The following is a 19,146-nucleotide window of genomic DNA, read 5'->3' as shown; positions in this document are numbered from 1 at the left end:
ATAATCGATAGAAGTACTTCTCCACTGGCTGGCGATTAAGGTTTTGAGTACTGTTAATGAGCTATTGCATGTACTTCAGTATTAGTTCTATTCGATAACGCCCAAGCACTCTTTGAAGAAAAAAGAAAATATATATTTCACAAATCAGGAAAACTTTTTAAAGAAATTGATATACGCGAGCTGGGGAAGTTTGAAGGGATTGTCAATATTCAAAATATACCACACGTCCTTAAGGGTGTGGTAGAAAAATTGGCCGTGGATGTCTTCTTTTCAGCGTTTCGCAATACCGAAACTTTGTAAATTCTGCCCGACACTCCCGTCATTGTGTGGCTCAAAACTGCCATTCAAAATTTTGGAAAGGGGTGGATATCGCCGGAGTCGGCCAAAATATTCACCCAAAGAACGCTGAATAGGAAAATTTAGTTAATTTGGACACCCGCTCACGCTGCCGTCCCTGGTAACGAGGCGGCTCACGAGCAAGCCCGAGCTCTCTACTTCCGGGTAGCCGTCGAGCCCCCCGAACATGGGCATACGACGAGCGTCTGCAAACTTACGGGAAATCATCGACCATTTTAAATTGGGACGTAGACTGGTATCCCCGCCAGATGTTAGCCTAAATAATAGAGAAGCTGTCGCGTGGAGGTGGCTACAAACTAATCGTTCATGAACCCAGTTTGGGCTTTTCACGCGCTACCAGACCTTAGGGACAATGATATCTGTGCAAACACTGTGGGGCGAGAGGGACCCTCGACCACACAATTTGGGAGTGCCCACAATCTCCAGGGATAGGACAAAATATTACAAGTAGAGTAGCCTGGGATACCCTTCTGCGAAGTGCGGACCCTATGATCCATCACCGCACCGTCCATCTGGCGGAAGAGGCCGCAACAAGCCAAGGGCTACCTGCCAGCCTCTAATCCGCGGGCGCACGACCCCCGTCTTCCCCGGCACGCGTGCCGGGGGCGGGGAAGGGGACGCCCATTTCCGATGGAAATAAAAGTTGTGCAACCAACCAACCAACCATCTTGGACGATCACGAACCAGTAATTTCTACTGACCGAAACGTAGATGTTTTATCCGAAACTCGTTTAATCACTTCCCCACTTGTTAATATAGTTTTCTGGACAACATCCAGATATAAACATAACATGGTGGCCCAGAGGACGACAGTAACAACAACGCTTCCATCGATGACAGACATATATCCATAGAGGTCGTTTCGCTTACAAGAGCTCGAAAACATTAATCGATATCCGCATAACTACCGTGTTTATAAACGTATCGTGCCTGATATGAGCAGCACTTATGCAACTCGTGCAACTTGACATGCAAACGGAAAGTGAACTGGGCATTAGGCGCACTCATGAATGTAAACAAAACATGACGGCGTCGATACAGTGTCGCACGCACGCACGCGAAAATGTTAGCACTGGAGCAATATAGTTTTTAAAGATATCTTGCATACACTTTTTTTTTTTTAGCGTGAAAAGCGATAACGTCTAGTGCCATTAGCAACATCTGTCCAGACTAAGCACTTACTTCTGGGTAACAACGCGAGACGATAGTGGGCTCGCTTTGTTACAAACAGCACTGCATGCGGCTGCCTGCTTTCCTTGTTTCGCTAGGTTTACTGGGCGGGGAGGAAAATGGGCCCTCATTTTATTCGGTAGAAATTATTTCTTTCCGACAACATATAGATTTTAAAGTGCATGACACTGAGAGTGCGGCAAATTACAATTGTTTTGTAATTGTTTTGTAAACAATGGCGTTTGTTGATTTTTTCTTAGGGCCTCCTTGCGTGCATAAATATTAGTAATATCATTGCCAACCAAATATCCCGAATCATCACTTTCTATGGTGGCTCTGCTGCCCTCTCATGTAATACGCGAAAGCTCCTAACGACGTGTTTGCTGAAGTAAACCATGTACAAACAAAGCTGGGTTCTACAGGACCTCTTGCGGTAAATGTCAGCGAAGTATAAGCCTTATTTCTCGGCCTAAATATGGCCCAAATCCATGAGCTAAAAATTGGAATGTTTATAGCACTAAATATTTCACTGCTGTCGGACTCGTGGATAGCTCCGGGATAGCTTTCAAAAAAGGCGCATTGTTCAAACAAAACGCTATACTTATTTACTCAACCTGCTTACTTCAATATTTAAAATCAAACACTGGTTCAAGTGTTGAACAGCAGCAAATAGTGACTGCTTTTTTAAACGAACCCAGCCGGAAAAAACTACGGAAGATTTAACAGATTTCCTGTGTGTGTGTGTGTGTTTTTACAGTAATTCTGTTGTGACATCAGGAATTTCTGTAGTAACGTCCGAATTTTCTGTAGCTACAAAAAAGTGATACAGAAACGTACGACAGAAAAAAGCTGCAGGACAACAGGAAAGTATTACATACTACAAAAAAAGTCTGGCGTTTAAGACAATACAGGATATTCTGTAGTATTTTTGACACAGTTCTGTAGTTATAATTTCGAGTCCAAATGCACACATGCATGCGCACTTTTTAGGAACTTGAATTTACCTCACTCCCAAAATACTGGTGATTGGCGTCACTATGTGTGAATTAAGAAAAAAAAAACTAATCAAACGAAGATTCAACCTGCACTTTGAAAACAAATACTAACGTGACAAGGCCTTGTTGGCAAGAACTGCCGGCGCAGGCGTCGGCGCTGCAGCGTTCACAGCGAAATATCATGAGCATACCTCAATGAGATCGTAGTTGGCCGATGAATAACCGAGGCGAGTTTTGTGACGTCATGACAATATGTGACATGGCCAAATTAGAAGAAGCTACCAAATCGGGTCGAATCTTTGAGATGAGGAGCTGAGCTATTGATCGAATCGAGGGCCTATGGATTCTGAAAAAACGCGCTATCCGTAGTGGAGGAGTATTCTAGGCACTGTAGTGGAGGCAGGCAAGCTCACGCGGCTTGGCTAAAGAGGGCCATTATATCTACGTGTTGAAGTCGACCGGTCTTTCATACCATATGTTGTTGTTGTTGTGGCTGTAGGAAGAAGGAAAAGAAAATGCACGGGCCTGCTACTGGTTTTGCAGCTGAGCCACCTCCGCTGCCTCGCGCAGACAGAACAGAGAAAGTAGAGGGAAAGAAAGACGTGCGCCGCAACAACAGCCGTCGTAAACCACCTAAGCGGTGGCGGGTGCAATGACGACCTAAACACAAAACAATTTGGTGGCTGGCTAGCCCCCGCCACAAACGTCGTTGACCTACCGTCCCAGCCCCGAAGGAGCAGGAACAGCCACCTTTTTTCATACCATATGGTGCCTTACGGATGTATGTTAATGAGTACGCGCGAGATAGTTAGAGGTACAAATTACTGTATTGGTTATAACACCAACCTCCGCCCACCTTCATTCCTCAGAAACATTTTGGCGAGTCTGTAAAGCTTGGAATTAACGTATTTTTAGCAGTATAAAAGCAATAAACTATCATCGAGGAAAAATTCAACAGGATTCGCAGATTTGTCACATCTGATTTCCAATCCTCCCATATTTTGTTACATCGTCCTAGGGATTCTGGTGATTATTTTCTCGTGTCGTTTTTTTTTTTTATCTTGCATAAACTGACTTTCAGACTAACTTGCATTTTATTCTTTCACAGTTTTCAAATTTATATTTACAGAAAACAAGAACTTATCTCCTCTTAATTTGAGATGTTCTAATTTAATGTCGAAGCTCCTACAACCAATTTTGAAATACTATTTTTTTGTGTGTGTCTTCGACCATGCTAAAATCCTCCTCGCTGAAAAGCAATTTTGCGATTAAGATGTACCCAAGACATTTGCGGGTGGGCCTCAAGCAAACTACTGTACACTGTACCATATTGTATATATTTCTTTTATTTTTACCTACCCGTTTCTTTCTCCCTATCGCTCACCTCTTTGATTTCCTCTACATTTTCCTCGCTATCCCTTTATTTCCGCCGCCCCAGTTCAGGTGCTTAAGATATCAAAGAGCAGATACCGGGGCTGGCAAACATCTTTTCTTTCCTTTTGTATATACAATAAACAACCACTACCACCCCCACCACCGATTAACATGTGCCCCGCCGAGGTGTTGCAGTGGTAAGACGCCCGACTACTGTGCCGGAGTTCCCGGGTTCGAACCCGACCACGGCGGCTGCGTTTCGATGGAGGCGAAACGAACAGGCGTCCGTGTGCTGTGCGATGTCACCGCAGAAGTGGTCAAAATTACTCCGTAGGCCTCCACTACGGGTCCTTTTTCTCTCTTTCCACTTTCACTCCCACTTTCCTGCCTTCCCTTACGGCGTGGTTCAGGTGTCCACAGAGCAAGTGTGGCCTTTCCCGTCCTGTGAACTAATTATTATTATTATTGTAAAACAGGTATTGGGCTCTGATGTGTTCAGCGCCTATTGCTGAAGAGAACGACGACAAGCATGTTCAACGCGCGTGACGGGCAGGAAAGAAAACGACAACGAAGCTCGCCTCGACGCTCGTACGTGTGCTGACACGTCTCATGACTGATCGCAGAACGTTCTATTGACTGTTGACGACGTATCGCCCAGTTCAAGGTCTTCTACAACAAGTGGTGGACGTGCCAGCATTCCCCTCAACCTGGAGCTTCGCAGCCGAGCTTTGCCTACCACTTCCGCGATGCCTGAGACCGCCAGCCAACCGCCAACCCCATCGCTTGTCATCTGTCCCGGTGCAGTGCGTCAGCGCGACCCAGCCATCTTCAGCGGCACCGATGACACGGATGTAGAAGACTGGTTGGCGTCGTATGAACGCGTAAGTGCGTACAAGTGGGACGACACCGTGAAGCTCACAAGCGTCATTTTCTATTTGAGCGACGTTGCCAATCTATGGTTTCGCAACCATGAGAGTGACATTTTTACCTGGACGGCTTTCAAGACCAGCCTGACCGAAGTTTTTGGCCGTCCCGCTATACGTAAGCTTCGCGCCGAGCAACGCTTGCGAATTCAGGCACAACAAACCGGCGAAAACTTCACTAGTTTCATAGAAGATGTCGTAGACATCTGCAAACGCGTAAACCCTACCATGAGCGACGCCGAGAAGATCGGACACATTATGAAAAGCATTGACGATGACGCCTTCCAGATGCTCGTCGCCAAAAACCCCCAAACTGTGTCCGACGTTATAAACTTCTGCCAAAGCTTCGACGAGCTGCGCAAGAGGCGGCTTTCCACACGACGTGCTGGCCTTCAGCAGGCCACTCTTTCCAGCTTGGCTCTCTCCGGGGACGGTGCCCAGGACCAGCAGTAGCTAATTCAGCACATTCAACAGTTTGTTCGTGAGGAAGTCGCACGCCAGCTTTCCTTGCCCACCTTCACTTGCCCGCCAGCACCTGCGCCTGCGCCGCCGCTCACTCCCACTCTTCAGCGTGTCATACAAGAGCAGGCCGCTGAGGTTCTCCCTTCACCTCCTCAGCAGCCGTTGGTGGCGGCTCCTCTCAGGAACGCTGATGTTTTGGTGCGGCCACCACCCCCCGTCGCCCCTGTGTACAGCCGGTCTCCTCTCCTATACGAGCCTCAGGAACGCCAGCAAAATGAGCAACCTACAATCCCCCCTTATCGTCCGGTTCTCCGCCGTCGACCACAGCCACGCCCTTTCAACCCCTGGCGCACACAAGACAACCGACCTATCTGCTACGCCTGTGGAGTCGCCGGCCATGTGGCTCGTTTGTGCCGCAATCGTGGCCCTCGTCCCTACGACTATACACGTGAGCCAATGTACAATCTTCCTCCGTCCCCCTCGCCTGTGTTCCCTGAGCCTCCTCCGCAGTCCTCATCAAGTTACGATCGCCGCTCCCACCGCTCGCCTTCTCCTGGCCGTCGTTCCCGTTCTCCGATGCTCCGCCGCCAATCAGCCGTTAACACGGAAAACAAACGGCCGCAGTTCCGGAGGCAAGAACTGCGCCATCAGGGACCAACTCAAGACCTGTTCACGTACCAGCCAACATTACCATATTCATCGAGGGAGTTCCTGTCGAAGCACTTGTAGACACTGGCGCAGCCGTTTCTGTTCTTAATTACGTCCTCTGTCGCAAACTCAAAAAGGTGATGACGCCGCTTCCTGCAATTTCTCTTCGCACAGCCAGCGCTCAGGACATTCGACCATTAGCCGCCTGCACCGCCCGCCTTGTTATCGACGACGTTCAATACACAATAGAATTCCTCGTCCTCGCCCGCTCATCACACGACGTTATCCTTGGTTGGGACTTCCTCTCCAATCATAACGCCATAATAGACTGCGCCCGTGCTCAACTGAGTTATCACCCCTCAGTGACACTTTTTTCGACACACCCGCTGCTGCTGCAGCTACCGTGCACGTCGCAGAGGACACCGACGTTCCGCCTTTCTCCTCAGTGCTTGTGCCTCTTTATTGTGCTGCTCTTTCCGACGCCACTGTTATCTACACACCTTCGTTACGATGCGCTCACCAAAAATCCGTGTTGCTGCCCCATGCTATGCTGACAATTTTTCGCAACTCAAGTGCTATTTTTTAACCCGTACCCCTGCCCTACCACTTTACTTCGTGGCCAGTCACTGGGTAATGTTGCTTTGCTAGAATCCACGCCCATCTATCCCTTTGGCGATACCATCGCCATCCTTCACATCAGCGCCATAACACCTATTCCTGTCGCCACTCCATCATCCCTCGAAGTTTTCCACCGGTCCATCGACGCTGGCCTGACGCCCTTACAACGAGCCCATCTTGTCGCCATCCTACAACGTTTTGCGGCTTCGTTCGACTCCCAGCAACATTCGTTGGGGCGCACAACTACCGTTACTCTCCGTATTGATACCGGTACCCATTCCCCTTTGCGCCAGCGTCCGTACCGTGTTTCAGCCGCCGAGCGCCGCATTATTGACGAACAGGTGACCGACATGCTCCAGCGCAACGTGATCCAATCGTCGCACAGCCCTTGGGCGTCTCCGGTCGTCCTGGTCAAGAAAAAAGACGGTTCCATCCGATTCTATTTAGATTACCGCCGACTGAACAAGATCACGTGCAAGGACGTTTATCCTCTCCCTCGTATCGACGACGTCCTTGACTGCCTGCAGGGAGCTGAGTTCTTTTCTTCAATAGACCTGCGTTCCGGCTATTGGCTGGTGCCGATGGCAGAGGCCGATCACCCAAAAACCGCTTTCGTCACACCCGATGGGCTCTATGAGTTTAATGTCATGCCATTCGGACTGTGCAACGCCCCTGCCACATTCGAACGCATGATGGACAACCTACTCAGAGGGCTCAAATGGCACACTTGCCTTTTTTACCTTGACGACGTTGTCATCTTTTCCCCAGATTTTCCATCTCACCTCCAGCACCTTGAGACAGTTCTGAGATGCCTGACCGACGCTGGCCTCCAATTAAATTTAAAGAAGGGCCGTTTCGGAGCACGGCAGCTAACCATACTCGGACATGTCGTCTCCAAGAATGGCGTTCTTCCCGATCCGGCAAAATTACGCGCTGTGGCAGAATTTCCCAAGCCAACTAATGTGAAAGAACTCCGCAGCTTCGTCGGCCTCTGCTCGTACTTCCGCCGCTTCGTTCGCAATCTCGCCACAATCATCAACCCTCTCACCAAGCTTCTGTCCAGCCACGATCTTTCAGCCTGGTCTCCGCACTGTGATGATGCCTTCGCGACACTCCGCCACCTTCTGACGACTCCGCCAATCCTGCGTCATTTCGACCCTTCTTCTCCCACGGAAATCCACACTGATGCCAGCGGCGTCGGCCTCGGCGCAGTACTCGCTCAGCGGAAGTCTGGCTTTGATGACTACGTTGTCGCTTACGCAAGTCGGACCCTAACAAAAGCTGAAGCAAACTATTCCGTCACCGAGAAAGAGTGTCTCGCTATTCTCTCGGCAATAGCAAAATTTCGCCCCTACTTGTATGGCCGTTCTTTTGATGTCGTCACCGATCATCACTCCTTCTGCTGGCTGTCTTCTTTGAAAGATCCTTCTGGTCGACTGGCCCGTTGGGCTCTGAGGCTCAAAGAATACGACATTAACGTCATAAATCGCTCTGGCCGTAAACATGCCGATGCTGATGCTCTCTCACGTTCTCCCTTGCCGTCTGAAGCCACTCCTGCTATATCCGTTCTACATCCCACCGACATGCCCACCGATATGACTTCCGAGCAACGCAAAGACGCATGGATCGCCTCATTCCTGGATTTTTTATCTGGCCGCGCTTCACGACCTCTTTGCCGCACTCTCCGTCGCCAGTCTCACCATTTTGCCATCACAGACGAGCTCCTCTACCGTAGGAATTACCTTCCGGATGGTAGAAAGTGGCTGCTTGTAATTCCGACCCATCTACGCTCCGTGATTTGCTCCCATTACCACGACGATCCCCAGTGTGCCCACGCCGGCTTATTGAAAACCTTCACTCGCCTGTGACAGCAGTACTACTAGCGTGGGATGTACCGTTATGTTCGTCGGTTCGTCCAGTCCTGCCAAGAGCGTCAGCGCCGAAAACACCCACCTCGCCAACCCGCCGCTCCTCTGCAGCCGCTGACCTGCCCAGCTCAGCCCTTTGAGCGTGCTGGAATAGACCTATACGGCCCGCTTCCTAGCACATCAACAGGCAATCGATCATCTCACACGCTACTCCGAAACGGCGCCTTTGACATCTGCTACAGCCCAAGACATTGCCTCCTTCATCCTCCATCACATAATTCTTCGCCATGGGGCTCCCAAAGAATTGCTGAGTGACAGAGGGCCCGCTTTCCTTTCTGAAGTTGTCGAAGCTGTTCTTAGAGAATGCAAAATCGTTCACCGCGCCACCTCCGCGCCACCTCCGCGTACCATTCGCAAACAAATGAAATGGTTCAGCGTTTTAACCGCACCATGGGCGACATGCTAGTAATGTATGTCGCTTCCGACCACTCCAACTGGGACCGCGTTCTTCCATTCGTCACATTCGCTTATAACTCTGCCACACAAGCAACCACCGGTTTCTCGCCATACTTCCTCCTGTACGGTCGTGAGCCCTCTTGTACCATGGACACCATTCTCCCTTACCGACCGGATTCTTCCGAATTCACGACTGTTTCACAAGCTGCAACTTATGCCGAAGAATGCCGCCAGCTTGCCCGGTCCTTCACTTCTCGCGCCCAGCAACAGCAGAAAACCACCCGAGATCAATCTGCACTTATTCCTACTTACCGTACAGACTCTTTGGTCTGGCTATGGGTGCCTTCCTCCAGTCCCGGCCTTTCATCCAAACTTCTGAGCAAATATCAGGGCCCCTACCGTATTGTCAAGCAAACATCCCCCGTCAACTACCTCATCGAACCCCTTACGCCATCCACTGACCACCGTCGCCGAAATCGTGAAATAGTACACAGTAACCGCCTGAAAACTTACTACGATCCGGCCATCGTCACATCGCCATGAGCCGCCAGGATGGCGTCTTTTCGCCCGGGGGAAGTTGTAAAACAGATATTGGGCTCTGATATGTTCAGCGCCTATTGCTGAAGAGAACGACGACAAGCATGTTCAACGCGCGTGACGGGCAGGAAAGAAAACGACAACGAAGCTCGCTTCGACGCTCGTACGTGTGCTGACACGTCTCACGACTGATCGCAGAACGTTCTATTGACTGTTGACGACGTATCGCCCAGTTCAAGGTCTTCTACAACATTATTAACATGTAACTTATTTAGAAACGAAACACTCGATGAAGGATTAGATTCCTCTGAACACAGTATTTCAGAGCACAACTCATAATTCTACGTTTTAAATGCTTCGTGAGCGAGTGAAAAAAAAAATAAACTAAACACGGTTGGCCAACACGAGTCAAGACTGCATTCGATCTCATTAGGTTGCCACAACTGGTTACTTAAGCAGGCATTTTTCTATTACGTGCGACACTCAAAACTATTTCTTATGTTTGCGCACATCACGCCCATATTAAAAACTTTTCTCATCAAAGGAATTAAACAAGCTTAGCCAATTTCCAGCTTTAACGGCGGTATTCTGCACATTAAGGCCATAAGAAAGCGACTCCAACACATTTTTGTTCTGGACTAAGCGAAATCATGCAAGTAAAACAAAAGGTCTGAAGTAAGGTAACTCGAGCTCTATTTAGTATCTTTAGTGAAAGCTCTCAAGAATTTGTCGTTTTCTGTCGGGGCGTTTTGCAATTAAATTGGCTGTAGGAACGGCAAAGAGAAGGACAACCAAAGTGTATAGATAGCGAGGACAAAATGGATTCAATCAATGTGCTTAAAAATTGATGCTTGTGAACTACTTCTCTTATCAGTAATGTATACTAAGTATCAATTACACGTCCTGGAACTTCTAAAATCAGCTTAAGAAGTCCACTAGAGTATACAGTGTAGCGGATCTGTTCTGGGCATATTTCGATTCATGAAATTTATGGCTTCACAACGCGTAGTATCGGTCTGTCATTCAAATAAAAGACGCACTGAACGGTTTCTCATGCTTGCCGTGCAGTGCCCAATTCCAAGAACGAGGACAGATCTTCAGCTGTCAGTTGTTGCTAATTGTTTGCATTGATCAATTAAAAGTTCCTCCTAGGACCAATGAGGTCACACACACAGAACAAGAGACTCAAAACAGCGCCCTAATCCGCACTGCAAATACAGATTAACGAAGCAATGGTCAGCTGCCTTTTAACTCAGGGCTCAAATCTGATCTGCTGTTTGTTATATACATGGAGTGCTTTTAGATTTCTAGAAAACTTTCATCTCTGAATCACGAATAGCTTTTCTTCAAGCACTACTCACGTAGACATTTTAGTATATTGTACTCATTGATGCCGCTAAATTTGTCAGCATTCTCTTGTGTACTTGTGTATATAAAAATTGATGGTTAAAAAAATCCAGTTGAATTGAAATTCTATTCCTTATTCCCTGCGATGAATGCGTTCACGTTGAAATACAAAATATAGGCCTGTATTAAAATAGTAAAGCAGCAAGAGCAAAAGCTCCAACTCAAAGAGTAAACGTATATTATAAAAGCAGTTGTAAAAGCCCGTGTTCTTTTCTTGTCGAAGCAGATTCCCTTAATTCCTAGTGTAGAACATAAGATAGAAAACATTCGGGCAATATTTCAGCCCCAAAGTTTCCAATGTCAAAATACATGTGCAATTACGTGATTGTGCGATATAACTAAAATCTCGAACGCATGTACGGATGTAGTTAAACCATTTATTCGCGAGAGCGGTTCCGAAATGGAACTCTTTCCCAATAAGTGTTATGTTAATGCAAAAAGCTTAAAAAGGAGCTCAACAGTCACTCGCCATAGTTTCGTTCAACATATTACACACCGTCATGTCATTGCGCCTTTTTCTGTTTTGGTCTCTCATTGTTACCCATTAGGCTTTTCTATTGATTCCTGTTCGTTTATGCGCAGTACTCTGTCAGTGATGTTTTGGTAAGCGGAGCCGTTTAAGCTCAAACAAATAATAGTAAACACACATATAATACAGCCTATCCAACTGGCAAGAGGGAAAATATAAATTCAGAAAAAACGTAGTGACTATTTTTTTTTTTTAAGGCACGAAAAAAATTTGGGGGGGGGGGGGGGGGTCACTTCTGAACTAGTCTTTCTTCATCTGAATTGCTTGTGTCGAAATCGCTATAGCCTTCACGCGCATTGACCGCTTTGGTCTTTTGCACCCACAGTCTTGCACAAAGTAAGATATTCGAACAGATATTTATGAACGGATGCTTCGGGTGTATATTGACTGAGAATTCGTTCTGCACGAAAACTCAAGGCACAAAAGGCAGCTATTCGAAAGGGGAATCGTTTCTTTGGGCTTTCTTCTGTACCGCAAGTCTCCAAGCCGAAATAAACCTTCGTGCAATTCCTCAAACTAGCCGGGGCTAATGCTTAACGCGACGTTCATACGGAAATAAAAGCTTTCATCTTTCCGACTGGGCGCCCTTAAATTCAGCCAAATATGGTTTACGGAGCTCCATTCCGTGGACCGGAACGAATAAGCGTCCATGTGTGGAGACCACAGAAGCGTGGACAGCACCGTCTCGTTATTTATACTTTCTTCATTGCAAAAGAGTCCAGCCGCGCTGCCGATCTATTTGCAGCTTTAGGCAACGTCTACAAAAACTTAAAAGCCATAGACGTATTCAGCGAGGCGAGACGACACGCGGAGCGAAGGCTCAGCGCACTAACTGATGCGCTACCTCTATCAGAAGCAATGACGAAAGCATAGGGGAGGTCATCAATCAAGTATACAGTTGACGTCGCATTTCGCGTTTCATCTCTTTTACAGAAAAGCGAGAAATAGCAACTATACTAGGGTTTCTGTTTTCACCTTTTTCGAAAGTTATGTTTAACTAACTCTATGTTACCAAACGCTGCAGAGCTTAGGGCTTGGCGTTATAACGTTGCATACTACGATAAAATGCGCCATGAACATGGTGGCATGAACTAATACGATGCTATTATACCCCACCAACCGACCGACTAAACATCTTTATTGCTTTGAGAGAAAATTCTTACCGGCCGTTGCTTCATATCGTGGACCCTTCAGCGCTTGCCTTTATTCCATGGCTCCACTTTCTTTCGCCGCCCGTAGAGCGCGCTCTGTCAATCCTCGTTGTAGGATGCCTCGATTCCGGCTGCACGGCGGGCAGGCATCGAGGAATCCTACCTCAATAGTCTGCACAGCTGTCTTTTGACAGCATCGCATCACGTTGCTCCGCACTGGGGTTTTGTATGATTTTTAACCACGTCAACCTTTCGGCACGCCCACGTTATGTGATACATCAAGGGTCTTCCCTCACACCATGGACATACAACCGGATGTACCGTGAGGTTAATAATATTTCGAACTTACAGATTCGGCTACGTCTCGCTATGGAGTCTTCTTCATATATCCGCCTCCTTGCTGAGTTCCTTATGTGGCGGTGCGTATCACGACCTCGCCCCCTATAATATATTCAACAATCGCCCAATACTCTCAAGGCACCAATGTACATGTTTCTGAAGATCGGATGTCCCAGGCGTTCCGTACCGTATGTGTCCTCGAATTAGCATATTCGTCCGCCATCCTCGCATATCCCAGCCCATATATGTTGATGCGCTGTTCAGCCGTGATTTTTTTCCTCTTTCACTGTTTTTATTTTTACCTATCAACCATCACAGGCCGCTTAAAAGTACGCGCATGACGACCTTACGCACTCCTCCATCGCGAAAGATTCCGGCAAGCCATATGAGAGGCGGTTGGAATCTTTTTTGAAAGCCATCCAGCACCGCTAAAGCCATGATGAAATCCATTATTTCGAAATGCAGCCGGTTTACTTTTTTTATGGGCTTTAACGCCCCGAAACGACTAAGGTTATGAGAGACGCCGCAGTGGAGGGCTCCGGAAATTTCGACCACCTGGAGTTCTCTAACGTGCACTGACATCGCATAGCACACGGGTGCCTTGCTTTTCGTCGGCGACCTCCGAGGCCGGGATTCGATCCGGCACCCTTGGGCACAGTAGCAGAGCGCACTAACAACTGCACCACCCCGGCGGGGCAATGAAACGAATGATAGGCAGCAATGTTATTCGAAATCGAGCGGAGCTCTTCTAGTGACCCATCTGCAAGGTCAAATGAGGAAAATGAAAATAAGGAGCATTACTAATTCCCCGGCGTTCTCGATGAGCCCTAACTCATGTACCGCAGCCGTCTCCCGTTTCTCGCACCTGAAAGCAGCCTGATTATTTTTTTGCTTGAAAACCTTTTTTTTCGCCACACATTTTTGATTTCGTGCGCGGCTTTGGGTTGGTAGCATTCCCTAAAACGCGTACATAAAATGCCTGTAGTATGCATTAAATACCTGCTGTTACACCAATATATATATATATATATATATATATATATATATATATATATATATATATATATATATATATATATATATATATATATATATATATATATATATATATATAGATAAAAGTGAAAAATTGCTTCATACTGTTTCCAAGTTTATTTGTAGTCGACGCTTCGGCAGGAGCCCTGCCTTTCTCAAGACAGATCAGTCTTGAGAAAGGCAGGGCTCCTGCCGAAACGTCGACTACAAATAAACTTGGAAACAGTATGAAGCAATTTTTCACTTTTATGTAACCTCTAGCAACCAAGTACGTATATATATATATATATATATATATATATATATATATATATATATATATATATATATATATATATATATATATATATATATATATATATAAATATAAATGAAGCTGGCGGTATCACAGGACGTTCCACGTCCACCGCCATGGTTGAGGCACTCTGAAGGTTCGTATACAGACAACATTAATACCCAAGAAAGTAGCAGGTGGGACAGCGGCCGATGTAGCTCAGTTGGAAGAGCACCGGACGCGATATTCGGAGGTCGTGACGACCTAGCCTTCTTTTACAAGTGGTGGAGGTGCTGGGTGTATATCCCTGATTGTCATATTCCTTTGCAGCTGAAAGGCTGTTCCCAACTTCCGAGTTTTTCCGAAATAACGGACCAGTAAAACTGCATTTCGCGATCAATAAAATCGTCTACACAGCTACAAAACAATGATTACAGCTGATGTCCATCGCAGCCAGCTCGGGCAGCCTACTATAAGCAGCGTTTCGATCGTTTATCGCGGTCACGTTTTAAGCAACGTGTAACAGTACGCGTTCTTACACAAGAAGCCGATTATAAGCGATTGTTCACTTTAACCGGAGGCGTTACGCATTACCTACACGGCACTGTGCCTCTGCAGAGTGCCTCCTAAGCGGTGTGGCTACTGCGGCTATAACTCACTTTCTATCTTATCTTTATACTCACGTGCTTTCCTATGGGGATTCCTTTTACCGGTCGATAGTGGAGCGGCCACGGGAGCAGCGCTTGACCTTGATTGGCTGGTCACGTGGGCTGCCTGCGGGAGAGAGGGAAAATTGGATCAGTGTGAAACTCGTCGAGTGTCCTCAGAGGCGCCGATAATCGCGTTATCACCGACGAAGCACCCATCCTTCTGCCTCGTTAGGTGAGGCGAGTGGAGGCGATGCACGGCGAAACGGGCTTCGTTCTTTTGTTTTTGTATCATTTGTACGTTTTTTCTAGCCGGAAATATACGCCTTGCCGAGCGCCATTTGTCCACAACCAACGGTCAGTGATAAGACAGACGCGTTGTGTTTTTGCTTTTGCAACATCGAAGCAATCACCAACAAGCTTTTTATGTTTATTTTTTTATATGGATGCATGTAAAAAGTCATCTCTTCTCCAAAGGAGAGCTCGGAGGAGAACTGCGGACGTTTTCTTTCTTTTTTTGAGAATGCTTTGTCGATCTCATAACGAGTACCATGCTTGCCGTTTAAGCACAACGCAGAAGTAGTGATGGTGTTAGGCACACGAGAGAACATGAAGATTAGCTGAATAGTGCTTCTACATTGTTTCATCCCATTTTGAAACTATTTTGGAACACTGTTCGAAGAAGGCACCAGTCAGGGTGGAAAGCTATATAGGCAATCAGCAACATTAAACTGATATGTAAGGACAATAACTTTCAAGACGCACAGCGTCGAAATTTGCAATAGTGACTGGGTTCTCGTGAATGTATTAAACATCACCAAGTCATTAAACATCAATATTGAGCATCATAGTAAAGTCGATGACACTGCTGTCAGTGCATGTTAGCAGGCCGATGTTTACATGAGGTGATGGGAAAAAGCATGCGTGTATATTACTGAAGATTAAATACTGACATTAAGCACTGCTTTTCCACCTGCTATAAACAACTAAACATGCTGATCAATTGAAAGCAAATAAAAGTGAGAAGAAAAAAAAATAAAATTATTCCCTGAAAACTATGATGTAGTAGAAACAGGGGAAAATTATAGAATATAATTACATTGAGCAAGGCGATAAAAAATGTAAGCCCATAGAAAAAATGAAACACATTTGCAGAAGGGATGACCTTCAGAAGATTGATAAAGAGTGTTCTTCTGGTAACACAGCACTAGAAAAGAATATTCTGCAATGTGTTTACACGTTGCCAAGACTGGCAGAGCAAAGCAAGGATATGTCCATACATCGTGGTAATAATAGGCAGCAGCAAAAGCAGCAAGCGACAAAAAGATGTGCGCATTAAAATATATTCGGAATTAAAGATAAGAGTTAATGCTTATTTGGTGAAAACGTCACTGATATATAACGCTAAAAACATTACTCCATTCGTAGAGTCATCCTGAGCAAAGAGTATTAAGGCGAACGCCTTTAATGGGTCATTCTGTCGTGGAGAAAATGTGTCCCACTTTTGCGGCAGCTCTAATTGGCCGAGGCGGGATGACGTCATATAGGTCTCGACCAATCACAGAGCACCACCACTGTATGCGCGAATGCGTGCTTTATATGGGCATATGCCAATCAATGACAAATTGCTAATTTATGACTAATTGATCAACTTATTAGGTCATTTCTTGTCAAATTAATGATTAATTAATTAATATGCTTACCTCCTTGATTGGTAATTAATTATTAATGACTGAATAATTAAGCAAATAGTGTCCGTTTGGTAGCAGAGTGCGGCACTCAGGCTTTCGCCTTTCGCTACTTTATTCCCTAATGTTCCTAGTAGTTTTTTTGTTGTATGCTATCCGAATTCAGTTACAGGTTTGGTTGTAGAAGCCGGCTCCATGATGAGAAACGTGTACCGTCATCACAGTTCATTCTAGCTTTATTAACGCGAAGGAGGCTACTTCAATAAGCTAAGAAACACTAAATATACTCCTGGCATAATTCTCAAAGTATATTAAATCCACGCAATTAAAACAGGAACCTGTGCGGCGGTATGAAATTTAATATAAAGAATATAAAGAATATGCATGTGCCCATATGAAAGTATACTGAGTCATATAAGTTCCGCTATATAATACAGCTATTCAGAAGCCTGTCTACGAAGGCACAGCAAAATGTGATTATCATGTACGCAGTCGAATAGTGAAGTAACCATTGCAGGCTAGTAATGGCGCAGTATGACTTCTGTTTTATCACGTTTCTTTTCATTTGGTTATAGTCATGCTTTTCTATGTGGATTCTGTGATGTGACTTTACTAAGTTCACCCATCCCTCTCTTACAACTTTTATATCCACTCACCCCTTTCCCCCAGTGTAGGGTAACAAACCAGTCCCTTTTACGGGTTAACCTCCTTGCCTTTCCTCCTCCTTTTTTCACAATAATGACTTAACTGGAATAGCAAAGATGCAAATGTACAGATGTTCGCGGAAACACGAGGAGTATTTAACGAAGTTAACTAAAAAGCAGGTCACAGGTAAGGAAAATATGTCTTATGACCCCCCCCCCCCCCCCCCCCCCCCCCCCCCCCCCCCCCGCCTGCAGCCCATCTATTTGCGTAAAGAATAGTTTTACTTGTTTCTTCTCAGCACATCGTATTTATTACTCGGCATGATAACATATCAGCGCGTGAGTTTCCAAAATAACTTGCACAAGCTAGTAACAACTTCCTGACTTAGCGCTGTTCCCTGACGATGGTTGGAAAAACCTAATAAGGAGAAAACATAGCGACTTTAGTGTCTCTTATTATTCGAAAATAATTCGTAACGTGCATAACACACGCGTGTAATAGAACAGGACCTCCCGCAGGTGCACACGGTCGTCGATACAAAACTATTTGAAGAAAGCAGAAGTCGTGGGCGCCAGTTCATTTGCATTTATTTCTTTTCATCGCGACAGTGCATGCCCTCCGCGTAGGCTACGTTACTGTGTTTTCAGGCTTGCCTCTGTGAAATAATAATGACTACTATTGGTCGACATTCCTTTTACATGACCAGTAAGTAAGTAAAATGAATAACTTATACTCCTAACTACATACATTGATAAACACCTAGCTGCTATTTCATGTACGCCATTCTGGTTATGCGATTGTGCTGAGCTGGAACAAAAGAAGCAAGTAAAATGAATAACTTATACTCCTAACTACATACATTTATAAACATCTAGGTGCTATTTCATGTACTCCCCTCTGGTTACGCGATTGTGCAAAGCTGGGACAAAAGAAAAATCCGCGGACTCGGAAAACCGAGCAACGCAGCTGTTTAATTCATTCAATTTATTCTTGCACTGCAACTCTCGCATAAATTATTTACGATGTGTTTCCCTCCATTGCGCTCCACACCTCGGGCCCGCTGCAGTGGCCTCCTTGCGCAAGAATCTATAGGTGGACGCCAGCACCCATGTCGTGAAAAAAAGCAAAATATGGTCGGATTTTGAAAGATAGCTTGTAGCCCACAAACTCGGTGAGGTCGCCATAGCGCCTCTCTTGTGGTTCGTGGGTTCTGCTGAAACAAAAGGTCACTCACTCTCCTGTTCCACCCGCGCACAAAATCTGTCCCCACGCCTCCGTTGCAGAACAATATCCATCATCACCTTCGGGCTTGAGTAATGTGGCGCGTTGGCTGACGTCGAGCACTTCTTCCTAATCAACCCACGTTTTCCTGATGATCCCAATGCATTCCTGCTTAGCTTGGGGGGGGGGGGATGGAAAAAGGGGGTAAGGGAGGCGTCCAATGCCACCACGAATTTCTTGTGCATGCAGTCTCAAGTGTACTCTTTTGCCTTTCACAGGACACTCCCTGTGAAAGGCAAAAATTTTATAAGGCAATAACCTCACATTTTCTCTCCCACTCACACTCAATTCACGTAAGAAATCACGTACAATTGCTAAAGCGTCATAGTTTCTTGAACATTATCATAAATTATGTGCAATATTTTATGATAATGATGTGCACCGTATGAGAGTCTATGCGATTAGATGAGATTTTATGAGGTTATTGCCCGGTAGAACTCTTGGTTTTTCAGTAGAGCCTACTGAAAAAATTGTATGAGGCAATAACCTCACATTATATGTCACAATCACACTCAACTCACATAAGAAATCACATGCAGTTGCATTCGGTGTCATAGTTTCTTGTACATTATCATAAATTGTGTACGATATTTTATGATAATGATGTGCACCGTATGCGAGTCTATACGGTTAGATCATATTTTATGAGGTTATTTCCCGGTTGAATTTTTGGTTTTTCAGTAGGGCCTACTGAAAAAATTGTATCAGGCAATAACCTCACATTTTGTCTCACAATCAGACT

At 45.8% G+C, this 19,146-nt stretch overlaps 1 protein-coding gene across 1 annotated transcript in view; it reads right to left on the bottom strand.

Annotated features, from left to right (window-relative positions):
* The window catches only part of LOC146174031 (uncharacterized), a 346,349-nt gene that overhangs the window by 200,076 nt on the left and 127,127 nt on the right, over positions 1-19,146 (bottom strand). The window contains exon 2 of the mRNA XM_084583339.1: positions 14,827-14,917. The gene's annotated coding sequence lies outside the window, so the exon portion shown is untranslated. The remainder of the gene's footprint in view (positions 1-14,826; positions 14,918-19,146) is intronic.

The sequence above is a fragment of the Amblyomma maculatum genome, chromosome 11 (genome assembly GCF_055883805.1).
Source record: "Amblyomma maculatum isolate TAMU_Amacu chromosome 11, ASM5588380v1, whole genome shotgun sequence".
Taxonomy (NCBI): domain Eukaryota; kingdom Metazoa; phylum Arthropoda; class Arachnida; order Ixodida; family Ixodidae; genus Amblyomma; species Amblyomma maculatum.
This window is presented reverse-complemented; position numbering and strand designations above follow the sequence as displayed.